This window comes from Lucilia sericata, unplaced genomic scaffold (assembly GCF_015586225.1).
Source record: "Lucilia sericata isolate MDLA Ls3-8-SP2 unplaced genomic scaffold, ASM1558622v1 Contig000114F_arrow, whole genome shotgun sequence".
Classification (NCBI taxonomy): Eukaryota; Metazoa; Arthropoda; class Insecta; order Diptera; family Calliphoridae; genus Lucilia; species Lucilia sericata.
In genome coordinates this window covers 655,206-676,461 of record NW_023994146.1, presented here as the reverse complement: position 1 = coordinate 676,461, position 21,256 = coordinate 655,206, and the positions used below count along the sequence as shown (strand labels likewise).

The following is a 21,256-nucleotide window of genomic DNA, read 5'->3' as shown; positions in this document are numbered from 1 at the left end:
AATGAATATGTGTTTGTATGTATGTATGTATGTATGTATGTATGTAATGTATGTATGTATGTATGTATGTATGTATGTATGTATGTATGTATGTATGTATGTATGTATGTATGTATGTATGTATGTATGTATGTATGTATGTATGTATGTATGTATGTATGTATGTATGTATGTATGTATGTATGTATGTATGTATGTATGTATGTATGTATGTATGTATGTATGTATGTATGTATGTATGTATGTATGTATGTATGTATGTATGTATGTATGTATGTATGTATGTATGTATGTATGTATATATATATGTATGTATGTATGTATGTATGTATGTATGTATGTATGTATGTATGTATGTATGTATGTATGTATGTATGTATGTATGTATGTATGTATGTATGTATGTATGTATGTATGTATGTATGTATGTATGTATGTATGTATGTATGTATGTATGTATGTATGTATGCATGTATGTATGTATGTCTGTATAATAAGTATTTAAAATCACATATCTCAGAAACAGCAGCAGCTAAAGTTTTCAAATTTTGTATGGACAACTTTGACATTCACATGAACATATGGGCGCAAAATGGGCGGACTAGCTATAGTGGGCGTGGCCCCTCCCGTATACAGAAAACCTTACATTAGTACATCTGAGAAAATATAACAGCTAAAGCCCTAAATTTTTTCGGAGCCACTTTAGTATCAACATGAATACTTAGGACAAAAAATTAGCGGACCGTGGCACCTCTCATATGAATTAAATACAAAAAATCGTTTGTTTGGGAAACTGTTGGAGCTGGAATCTTTAAATTTTGCACGAAGCACTTTAACATCTATGTTAAAGTGCTTTGCCGTGGCACCTCTTATATGAATTAAATAAAAAATTCGTTTATCTGGGAAACTTTTAGAGGTAGAATCTTAAAATTAACATAAAAGTGAGCATTTGGAGGAAATGTGCGGACATTCATTTGGGTTTCTTGGAACCTCTCATATGAATTAAATACAAACATTTGCATATCTTAGAAACTATTGGAGCTAAAATCCTCAAATTTTGCACGAAGAATTTTCACATTCATGTGAACATGGGAGGTAACATACCCTTATTGTTGACTATCAAAAGGGGCTATCTTACCTCCCATATGCATTAAAATAAAAATTTGTACAACTGGGAAACTAATAGAACTAGAATCTTCAAAAATCGTAAAGTGCGGTTTTTATTTCTACTGTTTAGCTAGTGTTTTCTGAAAATAATATGAATGGAGATATAGATATTCAATTATAACATCAATGCTGTGGTTTCCAACAAAATTCAATTTCATCTTTTCAATTGATATAATTTTATTTTGTTATTTTATTTTCTATTTTGATCTATTATTGGAATATATTTTTAAATTTGTACAACAATTTATTTATCCAAGTAGATGAAAATAGATTAGAGCTTTTTCTACATAGTTGTATGAATCTGTTGTAGATTGTTTTAAATCTGATTTGTAGGTTTAATTCTTACTCACAGATTACATACATTAATTTTGGATCGTACTTGTTGAGATTTTCGAACTGGCTATATGTCGATTTCCTACTCTGAGTAATAAATTTAAGACTTGTGAATTATTTTTTTTATTTTATTTGAAATTAATTTTGAGTTTTGAGATTAACATATTTTTTGATTAGGTTTTTAAATTGTGTCAGAAAATACTCAACTGAAAAAAAATTTCAAGGATTTTTATTTATAATTATTTTTTTTTAGTGCATTATATTTTTTTCTTTTCTAATCTTATACTTAACCAAAATATCTAAACGAAATAGTAAATTAAATATAAAATTTATTAGTAAATAAAGAAAATGGTTTTAACTAGGAGCCAGGAAAATTTAGCCAACTTAGATCATTCTAATCAACCTACTAACTGTAGTTTTACTATTAATATGGACAGTGATAACACGCGAAATAGCAGAGCTCAAGAAGTACAAAGTACTCAAGAACCTCCAGAATGTAGAACAAGAACTAGAAATAGAACAAACAGGACAGATTCTAAAACTGAAGAGAATAATGATTCTCATATTAGAAATATAGTCAACGAAACTTTAAACTCTTTTCGGAGTGAAATGACAAGTTTCTTATCTACTGAATTGAGATTTTTAGTGCAAAATATGGGTAATGCTCATAATAAATCTAACAATACACTTCCTAGTAGTTCAAATGACAATAACAACAATAATTCTGACAATTATCAGCGAACGAACAATTCAAATAACGAACCATTACAAGAACCTTTCTGTGCAGAAAAGGTCTTAAATATAATACGTAATTGGAGTCTTAAGTTTACAGGACATGATAATCAAATGTCTGTTGATGAGTTCGTGTATAGGGTTAATATTCTTACAACTAATAATTTGAAAGGAGACTTTGAACTGTTGTGTAAACATGCACATATTTTATTTGAGGGCAAGGCTCTCGTGTGGTACTGGCGATATCATAAACAAAACAATTCTATTGACTGGATTTCTTTGACAGATGCATTACGTAATCAGTACAAAGTGGGCTATAGTGATTTTGATATTATGAACGAAATACGTAGACGTAAACAAAGGACAAATGAAATTTTTGATGAATATTTGGATGCAATTTCCGGAATGACAGATAAATAAAAATTTCAATTTCAGATTGGGATCTTTGTGAGACTTTGATACGAAATTTTAAGTACGAAATCATACATGAGTTGTTGCATTTAGATATATCGAGTATTGTACAATTACGTAGAGAAGTTAGAAAACACGAGAAATTTATGAAAGAGCTCCATACAACTGATTCTCGGAAAACAAAAGGACATTTTGAATGAACGTGATCAAGTAGAAGAAGTATTATATAATTTTTCAGATTTGGAAGTTGGTGCAGTTCAACAAAGTATTAAATGTTGGAATTGCGATAAATTAGGTCACACTTATATGGACAGTTTAGATATTAGACGTGTGTTTTGCTACGGGTGTGGATTAAAAGACACGTATAAGCCCAAATGTCCTATTTGTGCAAAGAAAGCTTAGGGAAACGGATCACGGGATGTCCGACGGAAATAAGACGGACATTCATTACATCTAAGGAAATTTACAATGATTTTACAGTTTCAGGCTTAAACAAAAATAATAGCAACCCAAATATAGAACGGCAAGTCCATCCGTTAATGCCTTCTTACCATATACGTTTGTCCGAATATAAGAAAACTCGAGATAGAATATTTCAAAAAGAATAATTAGATCTACAAAACGTATAAGAGAGTATTACAGTAAATAAAAATCGTATACATTATGCAGAATATCCCAAATTGTTAGGAGAGAATTAGATATTAGACCCTTTATAAAATTAATAGTTCAGGATTCATTTTATTTAGCTTTATTAGATAGTGGAGCCAATAAAAGTGTCATTGTTGGACGGCTGGCAATAAAAATTCAAAGCGACTCTAAATTTAAGAAATGTAAAGGCAATGTGCGGACTGCGGACGGACAGAGACAACAAGTTTTAGGAACAATCAAATTAGAAATTAACTTTTAAGGACAGACAAAATTTTTCGAATTTTTATTTGTATTAATTATTGAACAGCATATAATTTGCGGATTTGACTTTTGGGACAATTTTGGTTTTGGACTGGCATAGTGCCAGTCATTAATGAAATTGATTGTACAGATTTGGATCCGGATAAATTAAAACTTACCTCTAAACAGAAACTACTATTATATAAAATTATTGCAGCATTTCCCAACTCCGAAGTTGAAGGTTTAGGTTTCACTACTTTGATAGAACACAGTATTGATACTGGTAACGCAAAACCGGTGAAACAACGATACTACCCATTTTCTCCAGCTGTCGAAAAACAGTTATGTGGAGAATTGGACAGAATGTTGTCACTTGGAGTAATAGAGGAAGCGACTAATTCACCTTGGTCTTCACCAACTGTTGTAATAGTTAAACCAGGAAAGGTTAGGATGTGTATTGACAGTAGGAAACTAAATTCCGTGACTGAAAAGGACGCCTACCCAATACCTAACATAGACGGACTCATAGCTGGACTTCCTCCAGTTTACTGCATTTCAAAAATAGATTTGAAAGATGCTTTCTGGCAAATAAAACTGGAGGAAAGTTCTCGACCTAAGACAGCATTCACAGTTTCAAATAGGCCATTGTACCAGTTTACAAGAATGCCATTTGGACTGTGTAATGCAACGTTGTGCCGACTGATGGACATATTTATTCCGTATAACTTGAAATCCAGAATATTCGTTTATTTAGATGACTTGTTGATTGTATCACAAAGTTTTGACGAACATTTGACCCATTTGTTAGAAGTAGATACACAACTGAGGAAAGCTGGTTTAACTATCAACGTGAAAAAGAGTAGTTTTGCTTTAAGTAGGGTAAAATACTTAGGTTTTGTAGTTGGAAATGGCACACTTCAAGTTGATGAAGATAAAGTTAATGCTATTCAGATGGAATCGAACGTCCAATAGCTTATATGTCCCACAAATTAAATAAAGCTCAACGGAATTATACTATAACCGAACTTGAATATCTAGCGGTTGTAATGGCTACAAGGAAATTTAGAGCTTATATTGAGGGACAGGAATTTAAAGTGATGGCAGACCACGCCAGCCTTAAAGAGATTTATCAGGTAGATCGGCACGATGGTCTTTAAAATTACAAGGCTTCAAGGCTCAATAGAGCATAAGAGAGGAAAAGACAATGTTGTTCCTGATACTCTATCAAGAGGCCATGAAGGAGAAGAAGTTATAGCAGCTATTGAACTTGAAACATTAGCAGCTTTTTTTCTGAATCTGGTTTACCTGATTTCAAAATTATTGATAAATATATATACAAACGGACAGATTTTTCTTCGGGACAATTGGACGAATGAGATATATGGAAATTGTATGTACCATCGGAACTTCGAAATTATGTAATATACTCAACACATAATATTCCGAATTCATCACATGGCGGAATAGCTAAGACTATTGATAGAGTAAGGCGATTCTTTTATTGGCCAAGATTAGTGACAGATGTTAAAGATTATGTTCAAAATTGTATGTTGTGTAAAATTTCCAAACCACCAACAAATATACAACGACCAACTATGGGACAAATGACGGAGACAGATCGACCATTTCAACGGTTATACATAGACCTAATATTATCATTGCCTAGAACAAAATCAGAAAATGTAGGTATATTAATAATTATGGATCATTTTTCAAAATTTTCATTTTTAAAACCGCATAGAAAATTAGCGTCGAAAGATATAATAAATTACTTAAAGACGGAGATTTTTGCTAGTCCACAAGCTAATGCGGGCTATTACGATCCAAATAAAAGATTTAGTTAAAAAAGCTTATAACAAAAATGCTAGAATATACAACTAAAGATCGAGAAACAAAAAATTGAAATCAGACAAGAAGTTAAAAGAAGAAATTTTGCTCAGAGTTCCAAAATTTCAAATTTTAGTAGTAAATTAGCTCCAGTGGGTATTCGAGCGAAAGTACTTAGGAAAATAGGACAGGTAAACTATGAACTACAGGATATCGAGAGTAACGATAAGGGAATATATAATTTAAAGGCTATTTGGAATTAGTACAGTTTTACAGAGAGCTTTGACTTTTATGGATTTTTTAAGGTCCTTTCCAATTTCATGTTCGAGTACAAGAACTCTCCAGCTGTAACTGTTTTGTGAGGACTATGTTTTCAAAGTGAAATTTCATTAGAGGTCCTTTCCAGTTTCAGTGTTCGAGTATAAAAACTCTCCAGCTGTAACTGTTTTGTGAGGACTATGTGTATTTGTTTCAAAAGTAAATGTTTGTTAGGTTTTAAATACTTTGAAAAATTAAAACAACAATTATATAGAAGTTTTTATATGTATTAGAAAACTTATATTTCAAAAAAAAAAATCATTTGAATAAAAATTTCAAGACTGAAACATAAAATATTTAAGTTTATTTCCGTTAAAAAAATACAATTTTGGTGGGACTTAGTTTATACAACTATAGAAATTGGAGAAAATTAAGGTAAATTCTGTTAATTAGATTTTGAAATTGTTTAAAATTTAATATTTATTTATTTTAGACAAATTGTATCCAAAGTGCATTCATTCAATTTCAATTTTTTTTGATAAGGATCATCAAGATTCATATCGAATTACCTCGTAAAATTTGTATCTACCCAAACATACATATATTATTGAAATTCGGAAACAGCTCAATATTAAAGACTATTTTTGTAAATTTAAGAACTTGTGTCTTTTGATACAAGCATTTTTTATTGAACATCATCTTCAAATCTATCGAACTGAAAGTCAAACTTGAGAACTTATCTAATACTACGCTAAATAAAATACTACTCTATTCCAACCAAAAATCTAAAACCTAGTTCTAACTTAAACGCTAATCTATTCTAAGCAAAACTATAATATATATTCTAATTTCATCTTAAAAACTATCTTAATCTATTATAACTTACTTAAAATATAACTAATTTATCTCAAATCTACTTTTTTATAACTAATTTTCAATTAAATTATCTTTAAATTTAAATTTTTTGTATATATATATTTTTTTAATTAAATCTTAATTTCATCTAAATGTAACTTAATTTTATAGAAATGTAAAGAAAAGATTTTTAATTACACTCTTCCACACAATTCATTAACATTTATACACCTACACTTACACTCATATACATATACACTTAATATTCATACACTTTACATAAATATGTACTAAATTATTTTTATGAGTGTATAATTGAATAATTTTATATAATTTACTAAAAATTAGTAAAAGTCAAGAACTCAAGCTCAAGACATCAGGCCTGAAGTCAACGAGGGATTTGTATTGGTGAGTCATTCAAATAAATTAAGAATTGTTTTATAAAAGTATCTAATATACACTAAGAAATATTATACATATTTAAAATTATAATTTTACACTATAAAAATACATCATCAATAATACTCTTTTACTTAATAATATGAATTTTAACTATTCTAATTTTTGTGTTAAATAAACTTAGTTAGTTCAATATGAAAGGTTAAATTTTGTTATCATTATACGAAAAGTTTAGTTTAATTGGTTAAGTATAGGTATTTGGGCTATTAATGAAGCTATTTGAGAAGAAGAGATAAGTCCATTATATCTCTATAAAATATTGCACTCAGTTTTATTGATTATTATTATTTTTATCAATTGAGATGTATGTACTCTTGCTACCTAAATTTAAATTTAGTTCAATATGAAAGGTTAAATTTTGTTATTATTTTACGAAAAGTTTAGTTTAATTGGTTAAGTATAGGTATTTGGGCTATTAATGAATATGAGTAATAGCATGTTAGGGCGGTTTTTGAGAAGAAGAGATAAGTCCATTATATCTCTATAAAATATTGCACTCAGTTTTATTGATTATTATTATTATTTTTATCAATTGAGATGTATGTACTAAATTTAAATTTATTTGTGTCGGTCCGAGTTTTTCTTTAAAAAGTAAACAACCCCCCAATTTCCATGAGCAAAGTCGGTTTAATAGGTAGCTCTCACTGTTTCAAGATAAACCAATACTATAATGGATCGTTACACTACTTCGTTTTTTCATATAAGTACCACAAGTACTTTAAATAAAAAGTTTCATAAAAATATTAACGGAAGGGCGGACGAGATTGAATCGACCCATAAAGTGATTTTAAGTTGATGAGTGCACCAAAAGGCAGGAGATGATCCACTATTTAAGATAATTTATTAACTAGTTTAAATAAAATATTATTTTGGTGGATTTATGATTTAAATCAATATAATTTGAAACACATAGGACTTTTTGTGGGAGCATTTAATATATGGAAATCACATAGGTGCTTTTGCTAAATCCTAAACCAATTAAGATAGCGACTAAAATAGTACATAGCACATAGTACTAAAATTCAAAACAGGGACGATATTTTTCTACACAAATTGACTAGTTGAATACGGTTAAAGTGATTTTCGGGACAGGACCTAGCATGTGAACGATCGTAAAAAATTCTTTATGCTAAATTTCTGTACATAAAAGCTATATAGCAGTCAAATTTTGTATCTATATCGTAATTTAGTAATAAGCAAGGCAAGGATTTTCATGCACTTAAGAATGAAAAATATGCGCTTATAACATGCACTATAAAATGGGAAAATATGCACTAAAAATGTGGAAAATATGCACCAAAAAATATTTTATCTCATTTAAATACATACCTTTTTATTATAAATATTTAGAACTTAAGTTTTTGACAACAAATATATAGGTTCTTGATGACAGAAATATCGCTTTATGTACCCTAATACCAACAGAATCACGATCTCGAGAATGACAATAATTTTAAAGCCTAAGGAACACCTTTAAATTATATGGGCAATCGATTTGTATGAAATTTTCACCAATGTTAGTACAAGTGGATAGTAGGCCATACGCATCGGTCAAGAGGGGGTCAAAGTTGGACATTTTGATAATACAGGGTTTTTTCAAATGAGTGTAACTTTTCACCTATTGATCCTAGCAAAAATTTCCAAAGGAGTTTAGATAGCTATTTCTTTACTGTTTACAAATTTTTTATTTAATTCTTTTAAATTTAATTTTTTTAATATTTTTTTTTTTTAATTGTAAAAATATTTATGTAATACAAAAAAACAAAATTTGTATTCGAAAAATTAAAAAATATGCTATAAAAATGTTATAAATATGCAAAATATATGCAATTTAAAGCAAAATATGCAATTTATGCATTTATAACAAAATATGCAAAAATATGCAACAGCAAATCGATGTCATTTTGTTGAAAATTCTTTGATTCGAAAAGAAAACTAGTTAAAAGTTCAATAGCTTTATTTGGTAATGAGTAATGTGCGTTTAAGAGATTTTCATAAAAGGACCTTGTATGGGAGCTATGACCAATTATGTATATAAAAACAAAATTTTGGCTAAATTCTGTATCTATATCATTATTTGGTAATTAATATTGTGCATTTAAGTGATTTTCTGGAGGGGACAGAAGGCAAAATTGGCTTTCAAACGAAATCCACAAGACAAAATAATATTCTGTTCTTAGTACAAATTTTGTTACAAAAAATTTTTAAAATTTACATCTATCAACATCATTTACATCGATCTACAGTGTTTCAACTTAACAGTGTTTTGTGAACTTAACAGTCATCTTATCCAACCTGAGGTTGTAAATGAGAAGAATATAAAATAAAATATGTAATAATAACTGATGTTAACTCGCTCAAACCAATCAACAGTGACATTATAAATGAGAATAACATAAAAATAACTACTTACTTCTTTTATCTCGCTCAAATCGTGCAGCCTAATTTACGATATTCAGCAAGAATAAGTAAATCAAAACAAAACAATAAGTTGAAAGCAAATGTAAATAAAGAGATATTTGTGAAATGTGTAACAAACTACAATTTGTAAAAAAATATAATAAAAAAAGGGAAGAATAAAACAAAACAAAGGAGAGAAAAACAATTTAGAGTGCTATATTCGGTTGAGCCGAATCTTAAATACCCTCAAATATTTGTAGAAATAAGTTTTCTCATGTCTTAAATAGAAAAAACCCAAGATTTAAACAGCTTAAATCTGTTACAATTCCAAGATTTATTGAACATTACAAACCCCATTTTCTTTTATATTTTTATAGCGCCCTAAGATATGCTTTAACGATATTTAATTATGTGCATGTATGCATGTGTGTGAAAGATTTAAGGATTTTCAAAATACATATATATAATTTTGATCTACGCAATACGGTTAAATTGCTTTTAGGGGCAGGTATGGGAGATATGACCAATTATAGACCGATCGTAAAAAATTCTTTAAGCTAAATTTCTGTACATATAAGCTATATTTCAGTCAAATTTTGTATCTATATCGTAATTTAGTAATAAGTAATGTGTGTTCAAGTGATTTTCTGAAGAGAACCTTGCATAAGACCGACCGCACCCATGTTATGGACCGATCGTGAAAAAATCTTGCAATAGAATTTTTGTATACCAAATTAATATTTGTGCCAAATTTTGTATCAATATCTTTATTTGGTAATGAGTAATGTGCGTTTAAGAGATTTTCGTAAAAGGACCTTGTATGGACCAATGACCAATTATGCATATAAAGACAAAATTTCAAAATTCTGTATCTATATCATTATTTGGTAATGAATATTGTGCATTTAAGTGATTTTCTGGAGGGAACCTCGTATGAGAGCTATGACCCAATATGGACCGATCGTAAAACAATTTTATAGTGTAATTTATGTATATAAGAGCAATATTTGTGCTAAATGTATGGATATCAATATTTTGTAATGAGTTATGTGCGTTTAAGTGAATTTCGGGAGGGAACCTTGTATGGGAGCTATGACCAAAGATGAACCGATCGTCAAAAAATTTTGAAATAACATTTCTGTGCACAAAAATAGTATGGGTATCACTATTTGGTAATGAGTTATGCGCGTTTAAGTGATTTTCGGGAGGGGATCTTGTATGGAAGCTATGACCATTGACATAAGATTTTAATTTGTGAAATTTTGTGAAGATATCAATATTCTGACGGAAGTTAATAACAAAAAACTCATTTTCCGGGAATATGTACTTTTGTATGGGAGGTATATGAAATTATGAACCGATTCTGGCAATTTTCAGCAGAAATCTTGTGTAGAAACGATTGTGTGATGACTTTCATGAAATTATCTTGCATAGTTTTCGAGAAAATTACATCAGAATTTGTTAAAAATGCTTATTTTTTCGGAGTTGTTTTAAATTTTGATTCATAACTTTTCCCGACGTGAACCGATCATTATCAATACCAAACTGTACCGGATAATAATGAATATTTTGGGTTTATTTCGTTAATTTCCACTGCTTCGTTTTAACGTGAGTGTTTGCACAGACAGATAGACAGACGGACAGACAGACGGACGGACATAGCTAAATCAACTCAGAATTTCATAAGGACCCTGAATATATATTTGTTGGGTCTCAGACGATTATTTCTTGGTGTTACACTCGGAATGACAAACTATCATCACTGATGGTGGTGGAGTGTATAATGAAATAATTTAGCCACGAACATACATATTTGTATCTTTTTCTAATTATTTTTTTACATATTTCACGCATCCCAGAGAACATTTTCTTTCTAAAAGAAATGCATAAAAACTATAAATAAGCAAAGTTAGATAGTTGCATACTAAAGATCTCTTTTAATTAAGTACAAATCTAAAATTTATTGAAAAATCGCACTTCAAAACATTATCTGATGTATAATTAATTTTTTAAAGGAAAAATAACTGATTTGTTCCAGTAAAAGCAATTTTAATAAAGTCAATCAACTAAAATACAAAACAACTGTACCATCAGATACAAGTTTTTTGCATATTCACAGTATAATAATTACACTTTGATTACCTTAATTACTTACTGCTCGTTTATCGTATAATTGATATTCTTATTAACAAATATTCGGAATTTGTAAGAATTATTAGATACTTCGGTTGTAGTTTTTATATCATTGCTGTTTACTATTGTTTAAATTCGAGAGATAACATTTTAGCTTCTTTTTGGTATACTTTGGCATTATCAATTGTAATTTTTACTGTCTGTCTAATCACATTATCCTATAAAACATTTATAACTTGCTTTTTACACTCTACCTTGGGAATTTTCGGCATTATGTCTCTACTCGATGCTTTTATACGTGCTTCTGACCGTGTGGTTGAATTTCAAGCGTATTTTGAAACACTTTCCTCCGACACTCAATCTGTTCATACATTAGAGATTCTAAAGGTTTATGGTCTGATTTTAGGCAATGCTACGACGAGATCTTAAATAAGTTTAATAATTTAGATGTAGATGTTTTGAAATGGCCTGGCAGAACCTCGCCGATCGGTACAAAAATAAGCGAATTCTTATAAACGCACAGCTTAAAACGCTTTTTAACATATCTCCTACATCGAAAGAAACGGCCAGTAGCATTCGTCTCATTCAACGCACAAACTTATTTCTGTTAAAAGTTAATACAGCAAGTTGGGATATCATATTTGTTTACATTTATTCCACGTGTCCACCCGAAGCTACTCTCAATTTATGGCAACAATCACTCTCAAATAGTACAGAGCTGCCAACATGGAAACAAATGGATGGTTTTCTGACATAAAGGTTCCAAACTTTGGAATCACTTTCGTAAACCCCAATAGCACACAACATAATAAATTTTCTAATTCGAAAAAACAATATATGACTGAGAAAAAGAAGTTAAACAACTGCAATACTAGTGTTTCTCATGAAAAAGTCGTAAAGTGTTCCATTTGTTCCGCAGCGCTTCCTCTTAAACTTTGCCCGTCATTTCTCGGTATGTCTGTAGATGAACGTTATGCAATCATTAAAAAACAGAAACGTTGTGTAAATTGTCTTGGAACCTTTCATGAATATAAAAAATGTAGGAGTCAGTATGTTTGTCAACTATGCAAACAAAAGCATCATTCGTTACTTCTTAGGACAGCTAAATCTAACCCCCAGGTAATCCCTTAAACTGCTTAAATGATTCTTTGACTGCAACTTCCACTCATGTATGTTATTACCGTATCGGTTCACCTATCGACAGCTCTTTCGAAATATATACAGATGCTCTAGTCGTTAAGAAGCTTATTGGTCAACTCCCTCACTACCCATTGTCTGGCTTCAACAATGGTGAATTTGCTGATTTACAATTGGCTGATAGATATATATAAGTATTCTGAGATTGACCTCCTAATTGGAGGCGATGTTTACCCTAAGATTATTAGAAGTGGTTTACGATGGAATCACAATCAGGATTTAGTTGCGCAACAGACTGTCTTTGGATGGATAGTCACCGGAAGAACCGCTACTCAAAATAGATTAACGTCATTTTCAGATTTTTATAATAAGCTCGCCTTGAATAATCAGCTGAAAAGATTTTGGGAACTTGAAAAAGTTCCAAACAAACCCCGGCCATCTGAAGAAGATATTCACTGTGAGAACGTGTATCAGTCTACTACCTATCGAACGGAAAACAGTCGCTTTGTATTTTCACTTCCATTTCGTCGTGAGTACCCTGGTAGTCTTAATAATAAATTGATGAAAAACCTCCTTTTAAAATCCGAATATGATCGTGTAATTACTGAATATCTGTTTCTGAATCAAATGAGAAAAGTTGCACCATCTGATTCCAATAGCACATATTACTTTCCACACCATGCAGTTCTTAAACCTGACAGTACTACTACGAAATTACGTGTAGTATTCAAAGCTTCTAGTCCCTCTTCAAACGTTTATAGCCTCAACGATCTCCTTTACTCTGGCCCCGTTTTACAATCTGATTTTACCATTCTAATGCTTACGTGGAGAATGTTCAGATACGTATTTAATGCCGACATCGAAAAGATGTAACGGCAAATTCACGTAAATCCAGCTCACATTTCAGAGAATTATTTTTCGAAATTCTCCTGAGGAAGATCTGCAAGACTTTGAGCTAAATACGGTAACGTTTGGCGTAAATTGTGCCCCTTATTTGGCAATACGTACCCTCTTAGAATTGTCAAAAAAATGTGAGCAGACTAATCCTATTGTCTTTGATATTCTTCGCAATCACATGTATGTCGATGACGTATTAGCCGGTGCCCATACTATATCATCTGCTATGAATGCGAGAGATGAACTTATTCAAGTGCTTGAATCTGCTGGTTTCTCTCTTCGCAAATGCACAGCAAATAACGATTATTTGCTTGCGGTGGAATGCAGGGCGAGATAATTTTTACTTTCAAATTAAAACCTCTCCCGATCGTAATTATGTAACTAAAAGGTCAGTCTTGTCTGAAATTTCAAAGTTATTTGACCCCGCGGGTTGGCTCTTCCCTAAAGTCATAGTCGCAAAGATCATCATGCAACAGATATGGAAAGATGAATCCATCTGGGACGAAAATCTGAAGCCATCAACTCTGCGTCAGTGGCAGGAGTTCTTAGACGATTATCAAAACATCCAACACATACAAATTCCCCGATTCGTTGATTACAACCCGTCATTTTCAATAGAATTGCATGGTTTCTGCGACGCATCAGAATAAGCCTATGCCGCAACGCTCTATATACGAGCCGAAAACCAGGGATACGTTTCATCTCACCTCTTAATAGCCAAAACCAGAGTGGCACCAGTTAAATTCATTTCATTACCCCGAAAAGAACTTTGTGGAGCAGAATTGATGAATCAATCAGAGCTAAATCTTCGAGACCATCGATTATTTTTGTGGACCGATTCCACGATAGTCTTGGCATGGCTACAGAAACCCCCTAATCGATGGAAAACTTTTGTTGGAAACCGAGTGACGTCTATCATTGAAAAAGTCGGCAGTCAATTCAATTTCATGTTGACTCTAAAAGTAACCCCGCCGATCTGGCATCCCGTGGACTCACAGCTTCACAACTCATATCTAATGACTTATGGTGGCATGGCCCATCATGGCTCAGACTTCCTCAAAATCAATGGCCTTACAATTCCATATCCAGTTTTACTACCGAAGAAGAGGTAAAGCCAGTACGAGTCCACTTAACTCAGTTTCGGAATACAGACCTTCTAAAAGATTTTTCCCGTTTCCCAAAAGCCGAATCATTCGTTTTTACTACAGCTGCAATAGAAGATTACGTCATAAATTGGTTACAACTGAAGAGTTAACTAGAACAGAGCTAGAACATGCCAAATCCCGTATGGTAATATCCTGCCAAAGGTTGTACTTCGAGAATGAATACAATTTATTATTGGAAGGTCATGAAATCCCGAGTTAAAGCAATATTTTAGTCTTTAACTCCTTCTTGGACGCCAGAGGCACCTTGCATATTAATGGTCTATTATCGTTGGATATTCTCATACGTTAACTTATAATGAAAGATTCCCCATTCTATTGCAATACTATGGTTGTTACACCAGATTATTCCTCTATTATCTTCAAGAATATTCGCTTCATGGCCAAAATTCTTTACTATTTAAGTTAATGCGGCTTTATTATTATGTCCCTAGACTAAAAGTTTTGATAAAATATATTCTCTCACAGTGTCGAACTTGTGTCATTCTAAAACACCAAAGAAGTCAACAATACCGACGTATATCCTCGTTTCATTAAATCTAGCATTCAACCAGAATCAGTTGACACTCCAATGGCACAGCACAGTGTTTTAGGCTGAGTTATTATTAAAAAATTCGGAGTATATGAAGCTATACCATTGTTTATCTTTATCCATTTTGATATATCTTTACTGCAAATAAGTAATATGATAATATGAATGTACTTAAGTACATTGCTTTTTCCACAATTTGTATATGTATAACTTTCATGTTGAAATATCTGAATTGTTCTTATTAATTATATAATGAATTAGATTTTTTGTACCCGGCGTTGCTCGGGGTTTTAATTGGTTTCATAACATTATACTTAAATATTCTCCCGTCAGAGTAAACAAAAAAATCTGCATTAAATCCATAGATCAATATATGAAATTTTTCATAACATAGCATTTACGAAATAATAAATTTTACTCATTTTACCCCTCACTAAGAAATTACTTCACAAATTTTTTTTGCCATTTTATAAAGGTATAAAATCCAAATTTATAATTCTTATACTATCTAGTTAGGTAAAACTATAGTATACATATTTAACTTAGGAGAAAGAATAATTCTTGACTTAAAGAATAAAGTGCTAATTTTTCCCTAACTTCTTCGTGTTTCAAAACATGCTGAAGGTCTCCTTATGAAGAAAGTCCTTACAATTTCTTTGTGATCTTATAAAGCTATAAAAGAAATTTGAACAATATTTATAAAAGGTACCAAAAATACTACCCATACCCTCTTTCTCCATTGAATTATTCAAGTTTATGTATTTTGTTTAATATATTTTGTATCATTTCAAAAATCGATGTTCTAGAACATTTATTAAGAAAATCACGTCAGATAGGAACCTTTACCTCTTTAATGATGTTTTGCAAAAACATTTCTTGACCGATTACGGAAAAATATAAATAAAAAAAAAATATATATATATATATATATATATATATATCTCAAATTTCATAAAAGTACAAAAAATGTAGCAAAGGAACACATAATTAGCCGTTTTTGCCCGTTTAGTTTGAATTTCTTTTTCCTGTTTTTCCCTCTAGGGGTGGACTTTCGAATACACATATCTTAAACTAAAAACTCATCGTCTAAAATATTTTTACTTTAGAATGAAAAAAAAATCAGACTTAAAACATAGATGTAAAATTTTTTCCAGTTTTTTCGCCTTTTCTCATATTTCGAAACGGAACTTTGCTACATAATACATATTTCAGACACTTTAAAAGCTTAATCAGAAATGTTTTTGCTTGAGTATAGACAATAATTAGTATTTACTCCCAAAATTACGAATTTTGTCCCTTTTCATCCACATACCTCTTCTTGTCCCTTCTTATCCAAGTTTTGGAAAACAATATAGCTTATCACACCATACACCTATATATCTAACTATGTTTCAAATTTAAAGAAAATCGTTCCAGCCGTTTAAGTGTAATTAAAAATGTGTGCACGCTACAGGACGCAATTTGCAAGATAATTTGATGAAATTTCGCACATACTCGTTCAAGGACGAATCCACTGAATATGGCTTTTGAGCTCATTAATATGTTAAATGTTCTTGTATCACACCAAAAATCGGCAAAACTTAATTTTATATAAGTTTTAATGAAACTGCTGATTTTCGTAATGATCGGTCCTCATTAGATCACCTTTCCCCTATATAGTCCCCTTCATAAAAGGACTTGATGGTTCAAATTCACTTATAAACACTAATATTACGGCGATATTCTACATAAATAACTTTAATGTAGACTTAGGTAGGTAGGTATTGTATAGGCCAAATCCCTCTTTTGTCAATAAATTGTTAAATTTTTTTTTGAATTAATGTAAAAATTAATTTAAACGCTTTGTTATTAATCAACATTTATAACATAATCACTTATGTTATTTACCCATTTTTTCCTTAAGTCTGGAATTTCTAAATATATGTACATACATACAGTAGTTTTCGTTTATAGTCATCACTGTTTTAGTCACATTAGTGACATTGTCAATTTTATTAGATTTAAATGTCTCTGTCGATCAATTTCATATAAAAAGATTACTTTAATTCCATTTTTTGATATAAGCACTTTTCACATATATGCCATCTATCCGTGGCTATTAAAAGTCATGTTATAAGAAAAAACTTCACGATATTGTCACATACGAAATTTTTGTTTAAATTATCCTGAATTAAATGAAGAAGTTTTTGTTGAAACAAACAATTTTCGATTAAAGACATTTTAAATGCAGTAGATATTTTACGACATTTTAGCTTAGAGCAAGATATAATTAAAATTTTTGTTTGAAAAAAATAGAAGATAAAACTGTAACCAACGTCCTCAACCTAAAACAGACTAAAATTTATGTTTTTTTTAAATAATATAAACAATATTTCTTTAATATAATGAATTTATGAAAATAATATTTATGTCTTTAATAAACATGAATTTTTATACCCACCATCAAAAAATATGGGAGGTATATTGATTTTGTCATTTCGTTTGTAACACACCGAAATATTGGTCATAAACCCACAAAAGTATATATCGTCACCTAAAACGTAAACGGCCCTATCTAACATTTTTAAAATTTTACAGGAGAATCAAAAAACTATTTAAATTGAAAAGTTTGTTTCTATCGACGCGATTTATTTGTAGTAAATAAACAAATTATTTTATTTTTTTTATCGGAGGAGTCAATTTTATGTGTACATTTGTTTTGATGCAATATAGATCAATATAGAATCAACAATAAAATCGATTTTGAATTTTTGGTTAGTTAGGGCCGTTTGCGTTTCAGGTGACGATATATTCTGTGTCCTTATTAAATTCTAAGACGATCTGACCATGTCTGTCCGTTCGTCTGTCTGTTGAAAGCACGATAGAGGCCGAACGGCAAGAGGTAGAGGATTGGTCGATAACTGACCCTACCCCTCATATAGGGTGCCCTTCAAAAAATGAATTTTAGCACATTATTGGCTAAAATATATGAGTATAGCGATGCAATTTGACATAAGTAAAATCTCTCTACCGAATTTTATGTGGATCGATCCCTAATTGACCCTACCCCATATAAAGTCCCCTTCAGAAAATGACTTTAACGCTCATTACTGGCTTAATAATGAGAGAAATTTTATAAGGATCAATATAAGGTCCCCTTCAGAAAATTATTTTAAAACTCATTACTGTCACAAAGTAGCGAGTACAGCGATGAAATTCGATATGAACAAGCTTTATGGGAACTGAAATCTTTCAACCGATTTTGATGAAGGTGGATCGATAATGGGCGAATATAACACGCTTGTTATTTTTTTATATTCACAAAAAATGAATATATAGTCCTCAATTTGTGTGCAATTAAAGGTTGTGACTATAAGCGAAAAGTACTGTACTCGTTTTTTAAGCCAGTAGAGTGTTAAAATTACTTGCTGAAGGGGACCTTATATGGGGGTATTTTATGTATCAATTATGTATCGATACTCATAAAATTTGGCTTGTATGAAACATATTTGTGTGGAGTTTCTTCGCTATACTCCTATTTTTAATACAGTAATGAGCGTTAGAGTCATTTTTTAGGGGACCTTATATGGGGGGTAGGGTCAATAATGGACCAATCCTCATAAGATTTAGAAGAGAGATTTGTAACAAACATATTTATGATATTTAGGTTTATATAAAATATGTTTATGCCGAAATTCATCGCTATAGATGCTTTTTATTCAGTTATGAGCTTTATAGTCATTTTCTGAAGGGGACCTTATATGGAGGGTAGGGTCAATTATGGGCTGAACCTTATAAAAATTTGCAAAGAGATTTAGGTTCCAATAAAACATCTTTATGCCGAATTTCACCACTATAAATGCTTTCTTTAGACAGTTGTGAGCGTTAAAGTTATTTTATGAAGGGGCCCTTATATGGCGGGTAGGTTCAAATATGAGCCATTCCTTATAAAATTTTACAAAGGTATTTATGTTCCTATAAAACATGTTTATGCCGAATTTCACAGCCATATATGATTCCTTTAGCCAGTTATGAGAGTTAAAGACATTTTCTGAAGGGGACCTTATATGGCGAATAGGGTCAATTATAGGGCGATCCTCATAGAATTTTACAAAGAGATTTAGGTTCGTATAAAATATGTTTATGTCGAATTTCACCGCTAGATATGCTTCCTTTAGCCAGTTATGAGAGTTAAAGTCATTTTCTGAAGGGGACCTTATATGGGGGCTAGCCGAAATCCCGGAACAATATTGCCGATTTTCAATACCAAACAACCTGCATTAACTAAAAATATCTGTGCAAAATTTCAGCTCTCTAGCTGCTCTCGTTTGGAGTTTTATGGGTCTTTGACGAATATTTCGATATGTTACAAACGGAATGACAAAAACAATATACCCCCCATCTTTTTTGATGGTGGGTATAAAAAGACAAAATCAGATGTTTTTAAAAGAGTTAAGATGTAAAGAAGAAAAATTCATTAAAATGAAAATGTAATATAATACATTTAAATGCATTGTAAATATTATTTTGTTAACGAGCATCAAACTTCGGTTAGATGCTTTTGAGGCTAAGAGAAAATGCAAACAATAATAACATATACATTGCAGAATAGATAAAAACGATTAACCTCACTTGAGAGTAGGTTAGTTGATCCAATAAAAAATAAATAATTTTTTTATTTTCTTTTGTCAATAAAGAAATTGAAAAATAAAAATGGATAGCAGACGTTTGTTTTATATTAAAAATTTAGAGAATATTTTTGAAAATAGTCAACCTATATATAAGTAGAGCAAAAATATTTCGCGAACGAGTGGACTATATTAAACATTACAATGAGGCAGAATTTGTGCAAAGATTTCGAGTATCAAAGCATACATTCCAATATATTTTAGAAAAAATTTATCACTCTTTACAGTCAAGGAACATATAATTTGGGTACTAGTTTATAAATTTCCTTCCAGGCATTATTCCGTATCACCTTAGACAAAATTATTAATAACGCTAAGGTTTTACGCAAGTGGAGATTTCTTAATTACAGTGGGTGACTTTTGTGGTGTTAGCGTATCTACTGCGGGTCGAATAGTGAAAGAAACTTCATATGCTTTGGCAGGTTTGTCAAATGAATATATCAAATTCCCCGATACAAAAGGAATGCAACAAACGGTAGCAGATTTTTTTCAATTGCAAAGTTCCCGAAAGTTATCGGTGCTATTGATTGCACCCACATCCGTATAAAATCGCCAGGAGGAAACACCGGAGAAATATTCCGCAACAGAAAAGGTTATTTCTCCATCAACGTCCAAGCTGTGTGCAATGCTAAATTAATGTTCCAAGATCTGGTTGCTAGGTGGCAATATATTTAAAAATGGCAATATATTTAAAAATAGTCGATTAAAATTTCGCATGGAAGACGGTCAATTTCAAAACTACGTTATTTTAGGTGATTTCGGATATAAACACTGCAAATATATGATGACTCCCTTGCAGAATCCTCGTACAAGACCAGAAAATCTTTGTAATGAATCTCAAATTCGTGCGCGTAATACGATTGAGAGATGTTTTGGAGTTTGGAAGAGGCGTTTTCCAGCATTATCTAGCGGTTTGCGATTGACAAACGAGACTAAATTGGCTGTCATTGTGGCATGTGCTGTACTCCACAATATTGCTATTATTGCAAAGGACCCACTTCCTCCAATACAAGAATTATTGGAACCTCCTGAAGAATTGTTCTCAGACAACCCTATTGTAATTGCCATTGTAATTCAATGGCAAGAACTAATTTAATTGAAAACTACTTTGCAGAGTATGCTCATATCTTTTTATTCGGGCTAATTACAAATCTACAAGAAAAATTAATGTCATATATATTTTCTTACTTTATTTTCAGTCTTTTACAAAATTTACCATACGACTAGTTAATAAATTAAAAAATAATAAAAACTAAGAAAAATTAAATTTCTGTTCAAAAAAATAAAAACTACATAACAATAATAAAAGGAAGAAATAAAAAATTAACATTAAAAACAACAAAATAAAAATTAACATTTTAATAAATAAAGCCTATGTTCGTATGTTAGTTTTATGT

At 30.9% G+C, this 21,256-nt stretch overlaps 1 pseudogene; it reads left to right on the top strand.

Moving 5' to 3' along the window:
* Positions 1–19,884: 19,884 nt before the first annotated feature.
* Positions 19,885–20,955, top strand: LOC119600433 (annotated as a pseudogene).
* Positions 20,956–21,256: the final 301 nt, after the last annotated feature.